Below are 12,126 nucleotides of genomic sequence, written 5' to 3' on the forward strand. Positions count from 1 at the left end.
CACCCACCCACCCCCTGAAGGACCATACTTACCAAACTTGGCCAACCTGACTTTCATTGTTTCCAAAAATAACTGCTCCCAGGAGGTGTGAGGATTCACCATCTTGACACTGGTAGTGATTCAAAGCAGGAGTTCTAAAAATGCTTCGGGAGGTGGCAGGCTCCTTGGAATAATAGCCTTCAAAGTGCCTCCTTATAAGGCAGCAGCCTCATTTGGATGTGTGAGTCATGGTTGGGCTGCTCGATAAACAGATAAAGGAATAAACATGTTGTTACTTTGTAGTAACGCCTTATGTAGTAGTCTGAGTTCAGCTCATGACCCTGGGGCAATGTTGAGGAGACAAAAGTAGGCGAAATATCAGCCAATCCCTATTTTTTGAGCAGTGCTATGTGCAAAGAGGCATTGTGCTAGGATTCGAAAATGAAACATAAACCAGATATGAAAGAGAGGCTGTGAAAGAGAGGCCAGTCTAGCTGAGGAAGTAAAATGCAGATTCAGACAGAAAGCTCACTCAGCAAACAGGATATGAGCCTGGCAGGTGATAAGGTGGAGAGTCTGGAAGAGACCTTCCACAGGGTTCTGGAGATCAGAGCAGGTCTTGTGGAGAAAATGAACATCATTAACAAGTGGGCACCAAGCCTTGTAGTTCCCAACGCAATCAGGTTGGTCTGAGAGAAAGGATCTCACACGTTAATGTCAACAAGGCATGGTGCACACCTAAGTCCGCCATCTTGTTTGATCCTGATAACGGTATTCTGTGGTGTTATTCCCATTTTACAGAACAGAAAACAGCAGCTCAGAGAAGCTCGGAGAGGTGAAGTTATGTGCTGAAAGTTACAACAGCAGAGGCAGAATTGGAACTAAGTTCTGCCTGCTCCACAGCCTCTGCCCTCGCTTCTGTCACCTGGCACCACTGAGACCTCCCTTAAAGCTGTGTCCCAAGACATGGGCTGTCTGTGACCAGCATTGGAGCTCTCATTCCAAGGCTGTGGCCTTCCAACAGAGAGGATGCTGCCCAGAGAGGCTAGCAAATTCTCTGGAGCTATATCAACATTGCACTGCCTGCCAATATCATGAGAGAAGACGGGGTGACTTCTAAAGCCCAGATCAGAATAACTTTGATGACATTTTATAGTTTTAAATATTTAAGCCCTTCCTTCCACATACTAGTATTTTTCCCATTCAGAAACTCACCCCTTTTATCACCACAACAACCCATAATGAGCCGCATGAACTTTTCAGGAATGACATGGGAATAAGATAGGAACAATCTTCTAAAGGTGATTTTTGCCCCCAGCTTTAAACCATTCAGTCTTGGAGGACTTTTGCGACACAACAAACAGCACCCGCCAGTCAGCATCGGAAAATTCCTCAGATGCACCTGGGTGCAGCCGATACTATCCTCCAAAGGGCCGACATATCATCCATGACCCTTGGTGTTATGCCCAAAGTCAACTGACACCAATATTACACAAAACCTAAGTATCACATTCCTGAAGGCATCAAACAGCAATTATTGAACGCCGGGATCATGGTTCTTAAAACCAGTTTGAAATTACAATCCAGTAATTCTCACATTTATATATAGTCTATATAACTATGTCCTAATCATGAAAGAAGATGGGAGAGCCCTTTAAAAGAACAGTGTTATGGACTGTTACATTTCCCACCACCACCACCAAAATCCATGTATTGAAATCCTAACCCCCAATATGAATATATTTGGAGATACAGACTTTCAGGAATTAATTAAGGTTAAGTGAAGTCATAAGGGTGGGGCCCTGATTCCATAGAACTGGGGTCCAATAAGAAAAGGAAGAGCTCCTGGTGACCTTTCTGTCTGTCTGCCTGTGCACAGAAAACAGGCCATGTCCGGAGGACCCAGCAAGAAGATGGCTGTCTGCAAGCCGGGAAGAGAGGACTTACCAGAAACCAAGCCCAATGACTCCAGAGCTGTGAGAAAATGCATTTCTGTTGTTACGCTCCCCAGTATTTTGTTATGGTGGCCCAAGCTAATGCAAACAGGAACTCAGGCTGTAAGGGAGCCATAAAACCAATACCCAGGGAATCAGGGCAGGGGACAGGGTACAGGTCATGGAAGCGACTTCCGCTCTTTTGCTGGGAGCACAGTGTTGGAGAGAGTGTGAAACAAATACCATTCCTCTTCCATGAATTTAGTAATACTAAACCTGGTCCAGGAAGTGTGACTTAGGTACACAGTAAGAGTGGCTTCCGAACCCTGCCTCCAGGATGAGTCACTGTGGAGCCTGCTCCACAAAGCCAAGTGCCCAGTGGAAAGCTGATGATAACCTATACTCTCTGGAGGCAGACAGATTCTGAGAGTCAGGGAGAAACTGAGCCAGGTACCCTCAGTGCCTTTTCCCAAGCACATTAAATTATTAAACCACTAGGGAGAAGAGAGGAAGGGACAGAGAGAAGCCAAGAGTATTACCCTAATCAAACTCCCTCTGTATGGAAACATGAAGAGAGGGGAAAGAACGTTCCTCTCAACACTCATCCTAGTTCTGTTCCAGGCAAACACATACCCCTCTTCAAGGCTCTCCAATACAGTACAATGTGTGTCCAGCTTTCAAATAAACAATAAGATTCACAACTTGCAAAGAAACTCCCCTTATTACACACATACACACACACATACTTAAGCAATCCTAGGACACATCCCACATGGAAGGTGGAAATGTCCAGTTGCAGAAACTGGGTGAGCTAATTTGTGGCCCTAGTTCAGAAGGGCACAATAAACATGTGTTGAACATGGCTTGCACCCTTACAGCAGTCTCTTCCTCTTTTGCTGGAAGATGGGACCATTCATTTTTTTTTTTTTAACTCAACAGATATTTGCTAAATGTTTATTATGTGCCAAGCATCGTGCTAGGCTGATTGATTGATCCGGAAAACAAGAAGCCAAGAGATCTTGGCAAACAGCAGCCCTAAACCAGCTATTTGCTCAGGACACCTGTGCCATAGTCCTTGTCTCCTCCCCCGCCCTCAACCTCCTTACCCAGTCAAACACCAAGTACTGACATTCTATTCTTAATGTATCAAAACCCCTTTACTTTTTTCCATCCTCTCTGTTCTTCCTGGGTCTAGGCCATCATGTTCTCTTTCTTGGATTTCTGCAGCAACCACTTAATTGGTTTTCCTGTTTTCAGACTTAACTCTCATCCAATCTAACCACCACACCACAGTGCACAGTAAGAAATTTGGCATCACCTAAAGATCTACCCTTTGTCTGGGTTCCTAGGAGGAAATCCCTAAACTTGCAATTTTCACAGCAAGAGGAGTGTCTTTGTTATTCAACGTTGGGCCCTCATTTATGCTCATGAGATGAGTCAGAGTGGGGCTGTCTGAGTCTGAAAGACCAACCAAGTGATTGTGGGTGGGGCTTTGGGCCATGTGACAGCCTGACCTTCAGGGAGGGGAAGTAGCCAGGAGCTTAAGTTCAACCATGTAAGTTATTATGCAATCAACCATGACTAGGTAATGAAGCCTCAATAAAAACTCTAGGGGCGCCTGGGTGGCTCAGTCAGTTAAGTTGGTTAAGCGTCTGACTCTTCGATTTCAGCTCAGGTCATGATCCTACAGTCATTAGGGCTCGTTCATAGGATCGAGTCCCACGCTGGGCTCCACCCTGACAGTGCTCCCTTACTAAAGCTTGCATGAACTAACATGGTTGGCAATACTTGTGCCTATTCATGTAGAGATGCTGGGAAGTAATGCATCCTGAGGGCCTAGAAGCTTCATGTTTGGAACCCTCCTGATTCCAATTAATTATATCCTTGACTAATTCTAATTTATATCTGTTTATTATAATAAAAGTGTACTCCTAAGTATAACACTTTCCTAAATATCAAATTATCAACTGTGAGGGTAGTCATGAGAACCCTTGAATTTGCAGCCACATGCTATGAAGAAAAGGTGATCCTGGGGACCCCGAACCTGGGGCTGGTGTCTGAAGTGAGGGCAGACTTGTGGGGACTGTGCCCTTAACCTCAAGTTGACTAACTCACTGCACACAGCCAGAGGGGTTTTCTAAAATGGGACTATGATCACATCACATACCTGCCTAAAACCTTTGAGAGATGTCTCCTTTTCTCTAGGATGAAGTCCGATGCCAAAATACAGCTCCCAAGACCTCTGATGATTCTGGCCCTACATAGCTCCTCAGTGTCATATCCCTCATATCCCCCATTCCCCTGCAAATTTGGTATTCCAGCCACACTGAGCCACTTGCCACTCCCTAAGCCTTCCGTGCATTCTCATTTTTTTCAGATCTTAGAACATGTGGCCCCTCATCCTATAATATTCTCTCCTCTCTGCCTTTCTCCCACACCCTTCTCTTAGCTAACTCCTAGCAGTCCTTCAAATCTCAGCTTAGATGGCACTTCTTCTGGGAAACCTTTCCATATATCCTCCACGAAGTCAGACCTGGGTGCTCACTCCTCTCAAGGGACTTCTTAGCCCAGGTACTGAAATGGCCTGGTTACTAGTCTGTCTCTCCAATCAGACCATGAACTTGCCGAGCATGAGGACTGTGTTTTCTTCCCTGTTATATCCCCCAGTAGTTAGCAGACTAACACAGAATTCCAAAGAGAGAAATGATATCTTTGCAGAGAAGAAACCCGGTAGACATCAACATGACTGGTGGTAAATGAGTAACTACACAGATGGGTTTTGGAAGTGTGTCCAGTCTCTTTGGCGGAGATTTGGAAAGCACCCTGGTTGTATCCAGTAGACAATTACAAGTTATCTTCCAAGATGATTCCGCCCAAAGGTTGTTAATCTTATTTCATTTGAAGTTGATTGTTGTGGGTTTCAACTTTAGAGGATAATTTTTTTTTAACTTTGTCTACAGAATTCTAAGAGAAGTCCCTATCTTGAGGTCTGTACCAACTGTGAATTGCCCTTTGGACGTTTCTTTGACCTATCAGTGCTATTTTACGTTTTCCACTCCATCTACAAGGTTATATGGCATTTGTGAAGACAGGGACAACAACAATGTGTTTAAACATAAATAATTGGATGATTTATTAAAGCAAAATTTATTACCAGTTCATACATGCCATATGCATCCATCCATGCTTTCTTACTAATCAATACTTGATAAAGCACTTGCTGATTAGGTGAAATGGCATCTCTTTTTCCCTCCTTTTAGCTTTCAGTTAAAGCAATCAGCACAGACTTTTTCTTCCTTTTCCTTCCTTTCCTCTTCCCTTTCTGGCATGGAATAGTCGGCACCATGGCCCCACCAGGTACTGACAGCAGGAGAGGGCTTCCCTGTGGAGGCCCTTTGATGGCATACCTACTGGTGCCCAAGGACACTGGATGCTGGAGGGTGGGGGCAGGGAGTGGAGGTAAAAGATACAGCTGGTATGATTGGGAGATTAATTGTATTAAGCAAATAAGTAATCGTATTGAGCAAACAGGTACACATTGAGGATAATGAGAGCCAGGTTGAGAAAGGAATTGCAAACATAAAGAGGGAGAGAACTATAAAGAACCATGAACGTGGAATGGAATTGGATGTATAAACATCAGCTTATTTTTTTAAGTATATAAATACAGGGATATATAGAAATAGCTACAGGTTTCAGTATGTGTATATACATATTTGTGCATATACATACATGTATTTCCTAGCTCCCTCCACCAAAAGGGTCTAGAAGCAATGACACCCCACTAACAATAAACACACTAGGTGGCCAGATCTTGATTCCTAAACACCATCCTCCACTGAAAGGAAGCAGTTCTCCCTGGGGAAAGGGGTAATCCAGGCTGCAGCAGGAAAAGTACAAGATGAATCTGAGTCATGTTGTTGTATCAGACTGCCAACAAGTGCTGAGATGATGGGGGCGTGTCAGAAGGATGTGGGAGCATCCTGGAAGGAACACTGGCCGTGTCTGAGATGGTCAGAGTATCAAGATAAACAAGGTTGGCAATGGAATACAATCTACTGAATAAAATGAGAGCCCTTACTAAAATAAATCTATAAACAAACACAGAAAATGGGAGAGCTCCTTATTAGAGTAACCTGCCAATTAACAGAAGGAGAAGGAATGATGGAAATAGAAAACAATCATTTGGAAACTGTCAGAGTGGTGGGTGCAATAAACAGAGAGAAGAGCAGCCCCGAGGAGCCACATCGAGAAAGTTATTAGCCCTGCCTGGAGACTCAGGAAAGGCTTTACTCTCAGAGGCGCCATTTGAACTAGTCCTTGAATGAATACATTTCTACCGGGCAGGAAAGGTCATTCTCTACAGATTAGGGAGAATTGGAAGATGTTAGTTCTAGTTATGTCATAAATGATTAATAACTTGCCAAAGCCCCAGGGACAAGTTTTCTCCAGTCCTGAATATTCTCTGTGATACCTCATCACACCGTACAACAGGATTCCTTCCTCATATTCTTTAACGTAATTATATATTTGAAACATCTTCTTCCTCTGTTCATTTTCTGATAACATCTGGACCTCCAACATCATGGTAGGGCTTCAGCCTCCTCACTCTCTTTTTTTGGTCTTTTGCTCTAGGTCTATCGTTAAGAATTTACCTTCTTCCTACCCTGTTACTTCCTGTTTTCCTAACTTCAGGGGCTTTTTATTCGTTGGGGTGCAAGGTTTCATTCTGCCTTGAAGCACTCTTCCCATTAGCTGGGGGATTTTTTTTTTTTGACAAGAAAGGTGTATCTAAGCCCATTTTCTGTAAAATCTGTCACTGCCTAAGTGGTACCCTGCTGCTTGAGGCCTCATCTGTCTCCATGGCAATGTTCTGAAACTATTCTGCTTGTGTGAGTAAGTTCAAGGCCCATCAAATCACTTATCATAACAGAGCCATTGTAGCCCACCAATGCACACACATACACGTTCCGTGCATCACGGCAACATTCACAAATGCAGCCACGGTTTGTATTCGTTTCAAAAATCCTTTGAAACGGACAGGCCACTCATCAGCTGACTCCATTCACTCATTCACTCGTTCATTTATGTATCCAGGCTTCGCAGAGGAGACACAGACATAAAAACACCTCCTCCTGGGGGGTTGGGAGTGAGAATCAGGGATGGCTTCACCAGGAAGTGGCCAGCTGAGGCCACCGAAGAGGAAAGGCTTTCCAGACAAAAACAAAGCGTGGGGAAAGGCATGAAGATGTGAATGAACATTCGAGGTAACAAAGGAAAAGTGTTTGATAGTGAAGCAGAAATGGGATGGAGGAGGAATGTACAGAGATGAGACAGAACTGGTGCTAGAGAGAGGGGTAGCACTGAGGTCCTGAGGGGCTGGTAGAAAATACTAAGGAGTCTGCACTCCTTAAGCAATGAGGAAGGTCTTAAGAGGAGGTGCAGCATTCTCAGATTTGCATTTTAGAAAGCTCTCTTCTACTGCTGCCCCAGGTTCAATTAAAGGCCCAGAGCCAGGAACAAGCCAGAAACAATCTGACCAGAGATCAACTTGGGGGGTGTGCACAGGAAAAGAGTCAAGCACCACTTAAGAGGTAAGCCAGGTTCGACTGCATGACCAATTAGATGGAGGAGTGACAGACACCTTGAAGATGGCTGGGCCCATGTGATGTCAAAGAAAGAAGCATAATGGGGGGAGAAGATGAAGCACGTAGTTGGGGACAAAGATATTCTTGTCCTCCACTTTCCCCACACCTTCAATTCTCTATCACAGGGATAAAACAATGACAAGCTAATCCCCACTGAGGTAAGATGTAAGGGCTTAACATGTGACACCCTCCACCGCCACCACCCCTTCCCCCCCAGCCCCCCCCCCCCCCCCCGCCACCAGGAATCACGTTTTCAGTTAATAAGAGAGTACCGTGCAGCCAATGCTAATCAAGGGAATGACTCTCCTATAGTGAAATTCTGGGCAACGTGACGGGCAAGTTGGGGGATGTTTTCAGGTGGGGAGATCTTCCCAGCATCCCTAAAATCCCATCACAGAGGCTATGGCTAAAACTCTTAGTGAAGAGAATGCTGTTAACATTCCATCTTCATTCCAAAGAACCCCGTTCACACCATAGATAAAGAGATCTTCCTCCTGGGCAGGCTTCTGCTGTCTTAGCACGGGGCGATGGGACAGCAGATGTCACAGAGCTATGGGGTCACTGAGTTCAGGCCCTGGCCCCGCCATTTACTTGTTGTGTAACCGTGGTCATGTTAGTTAACCTTTCTAAGACTCGATTCCATCATTCATTAAGCAGGGGCTCAGAACACCTGCCTCTCAGATTGGCGTGAGCCTCGATGTAAATGGCAAGGTCGCAGTCCACATTAGTGCCTTCTTGTGCCACCTCACCCCTACCCCCACCATCTCATTTCAGATTTGAATCTTTATCAGTCACCCTCACTACCTCCACCATTTATCACAGTATCTTTCAACACCCAATTCACTTGGAGAAGCCTCATTCTCTCCACGTTCATGGGCTATTAGCTGCCCTGACAACTTCAGGTGATGAAAAGCCACCGTTCGGGCTTGGGCGGCAGGCGCTCAGAGCCCGTGAGGGCTGTGCCCCAGAACGGCCTGCAGGAGGCAGCATCGGGCAGCGTGAGGCCAGCCGGGCCGCCTCCTGAAAACCGCTGGAACCCGGCTGGGAGGAACCGCCGAGGAGGCGCTGGAATTCAGACTCCAGGTGACAAAGGACCCAGTTTACGCACGCGGCTCTGACACTCGGCCTCCCAAGGAGTCGGGTCTTTGGGGAACAGGGGAGGAGGGAGTGGTTTCGTGAAAGCACCCCGGGCCCCGGCAAGTCCAGCGAGGTTTTTCCCACACCCACACCTGGACGTAGTTACCTCTGAGCATGGCACCCGTCCTCCAGAAGCAAAAGGCATCTCCTCCTTCCCCAGCCTTAGGGCTCCTGTTGCAGACGCCCCTTCCTCCACGATGTGACGGGATGAGATGGGGAGCTAGCTCCCCCACACGCAGTTTTAGCGGCTCACGTGCTCAGCCCCGTTCGGGAGTCCTGGAGGAGACAAAAGGAATCAAGGCACACAGCTCCTGACCCCTCGGAGCTATTAACATTGTTGAAGACGGGCAGATGGGAAACCGGAGAAAGACACAAGGGTACACGTCCTCACTGCTCTGTTTCTGGGCAGGCATGGCCCGGAGTCTCCTTGTTCCTCCAGCCCCAGGGCACATGGCCTGGCCCGGAGTGATTTTTATGATTTGTGAATTCATTTACATGGAAAAAGAAAGGGACAAACTGATTAAAACCACCCAAGGCTCCCCAGAATGTGGGATCACGGTAGGGACAGATGACCTGAGCTGTGGAAATCGGGAGAAGGGATTTATTAATTCAGGTGGCATTAAGCGGCCTGCAAGATCTGGGGGACTTGGTCACTGGGGGCCTCAGAGCTCAGAGCCAATGAGAGACGGTCGTCACTAACTCTCCTGTTGACTTGAGCTGGGGTGGGGAACTGCGATGTCACCATGACATCACCACCTTCCAGGAATCACTGAGTCAGCTTGAGGCCTCAGGCAGGACCCACTCACTTCCTCCAACAGCGGGGGCCACTCCCCACCCCCGGCGAGGCTTTGAGCCTGGGTTTTCACCACCATCCACCAGTGCTCAAGACAGTGAAGGCCTGGCCCAGAGTCCGTCAGCTGGGCAGGGACACACTGGCGTGGTGCCAGCGGCACTCACTCCCGCGGCGACCCATGCTGTAGGGTCCGCTGAGGAGAGAGGTCCCTGAGGAGAGGTGGCCCTTTCAGCTCTTCAGTCACTTGTACTGTGATTTGTCCTTGTGAACAGTCACTTGTCCTTGTGAACAAACTGAGGTGTTTCTTTCTTTTTTTTTTTTTTAAGTTTATTTATTTTGAGAGAGAGAGAGAGAGAGAGAAGGCACGTGAGCAGGGGGAGGGGCTGAGAGACAGGAAGGGAGAATCCCAAGCAGGTGCCACACTTCAGCACAGAGCCCCACATGGGGCGTGCTCTCATGAACCATAAGGTCATGACCTGAGCCAAGATCAAGAGTTGGACACTTACCCGACGGAGCCACCCAGGCCCCCTGACAAACTGAGGTGTCTCTAAGGAACTAAGTTGTGAAGGAGGAATTAGGCAGGAGAAAGTAAGGGGAAGTTGGGGCTGAGGGAAGAAGCGTCAGAACAGAGGTGGAGAAGGCTTTAAAAAAAAACAAAACAAAACCTTGCCCACTTCACAAACGAGGGTCGTTCCAGATACAGTGTCATACCTCAGTCAACGTGGGGAAGCAGGGGGCTTGTCCGGGCCCACCGCTTTCTTGTAAGGTGGGCAACCAGACGGCCATACTCATCCAATGGCCGGAAACCCAGGAACAGGGCCAGGGCTATTTGTAGCCCTTAGGTGATGACTTTCTCTTGCCCCTTCCTCCCCAGGTCAGACCCTCCCCTTCCCTGTTAGAGGATTGAAGCCAGAATCTGTGCATACTATGTCAGAGTCTATTTCGCCTTTTCCTTAAACCCAGTGCTCTGTAAGCTAGTCTTATGAAGACAAAAATTAACCAGTAGGCAGTAATGAGATTTTATAGCATGGCAAAGGTCCTGTACTTTCTTCCTCTCTCTCTCTCTCTCTCTCTCTCTCTCTCTCACTGCCTCCCCCCACCCCATACACACACACACAACCTGCTGTTTTGATCTTTTATCGTATTCTTTCACTTAATGCCAACAAAAGCCTACCAGGTAAGTATTGCCATTTCATAGACAAGAAAACTGAGATTCAGAAAGGTGGAAGAAATTTTCCAGGGTCACCCAGCTAGTGGGTGACAAAGCCAGTCTCAGGAGCCAGGGCTATCTGACTCTAAGGAGCTGGGGCCTTACTACTCAGATACTCTGACTCAAAATAAGAGCCTCTCCTGAGTCATAAATTATAAAATTAGAATTTCACTCAGCAAGTCACAAAATCTTAAGGTTGGAAGACATTTTAAAGGTTGTCCAGGCAGATGTCCTGAATTACCTGAGTAATGTCCTGGCTTCTGCGTGGAGACACCAGCTCCAGAGAATGCATTGTGTCCTGATTCAGCCAACGCCCACTCAGAATTATTAAACATTTCTTTTGGGTTTGAAGCTGAAATCTCTCTCCCTGTAATGTCCACACACTGAGTCTTCCCTCAGGAATGTGGAGGACCTTGAGTAGTGTGTCACTCCTGAATTGTTTTTCTCTAGACTACATGCTCTAGATTCTTCTTACCTACTCTCACGTGGCAGTTTCTCACTGTCTGAACAGGGTCTGGTTCGACAGGCCAGTCTCACAGTGAGACCCCAGCACGACTCCAGTGCTCCGGAAGGGAGCTGACCAGCCCAGAGAAGAATGGGACCAGACTACAACCCCTTCATTTTATCTCACAGAGCTTTTTGTTGTTTTCTTTTAAGTGTTTATTTGTTTTTGAGACAGAGCATGAGCAGGGAAGGGGCAGAGAGAGAGGGAGACACACAATCTGAAGCAGCTCCAGGCTCTGAGCTGTCAGCACAGAGCCCGACGCGGGGCTCAAACCCACAGATGGCAAACTGCGAGATTGTGACCTGAGCCAGTCAGTTGCTTAACCAACTGAGCCACCCAGGCACCCCCACAGATCTTTTTTTTTTTTTTTAATGTTTATTGATTTTTGCGAGACAGAGACAGAGCACAAACGGGGAAGGGGCAGAGAGAGACACTGAATCTGAAGCAGGCTCCAAGCTGTCAGTGCAGAGCCCGATGCAGGGCTCAAACCCACGAACTGTGAGATCATGACCTGAGCTGAAGTTGGATGCTTGATTGAGTGAGCCACCCAGACGGTCCTATTTCACAGGTCTTAATATGCTAGAGACTCATTTTGCTCTTGTTATGAATGAAAACCTTTAAGTGCCTTTCCCCTGTGCTGACCCCTAAGCCACATCCTCTCCCACCCCTTGTCCAGCTGGGTTTCTGATGTTCACGACCTGCTCTCTCCACGTAGACCATGCCTAACCTGTACTCCTGGGCAGTCTGGCCATCCCTCTGCCCTGGTACCCCTGCCCCACCAGGGTTCAGCCTCACCTTCCCTCTGGCGCCAGCTCTGTCTACTCTGAGACCCTGCCAAGGGGTCCCCCTGACCCAGTCACCCCTCAACAGGCATGCTAGCTTTTAATTGTCTGCCAACTTATGCACCCCCAGGCGTCACC

The sequence above is a fragment of the Prionailurus bengalensis genome, chromosome E4, assembly GCF_016509475.1.
Source record: "Prionailurus bengalensis isolate Pbe53 chromosome E4, Fcat_Pben_1.1_paternal_pri, whole genome shotgun sequence".
NCBI lineage: Eukaryota > Metazoa > Chordata > Mammalia > Carnivora > Felidae > Prionailurus > Prionailurus bengalensis.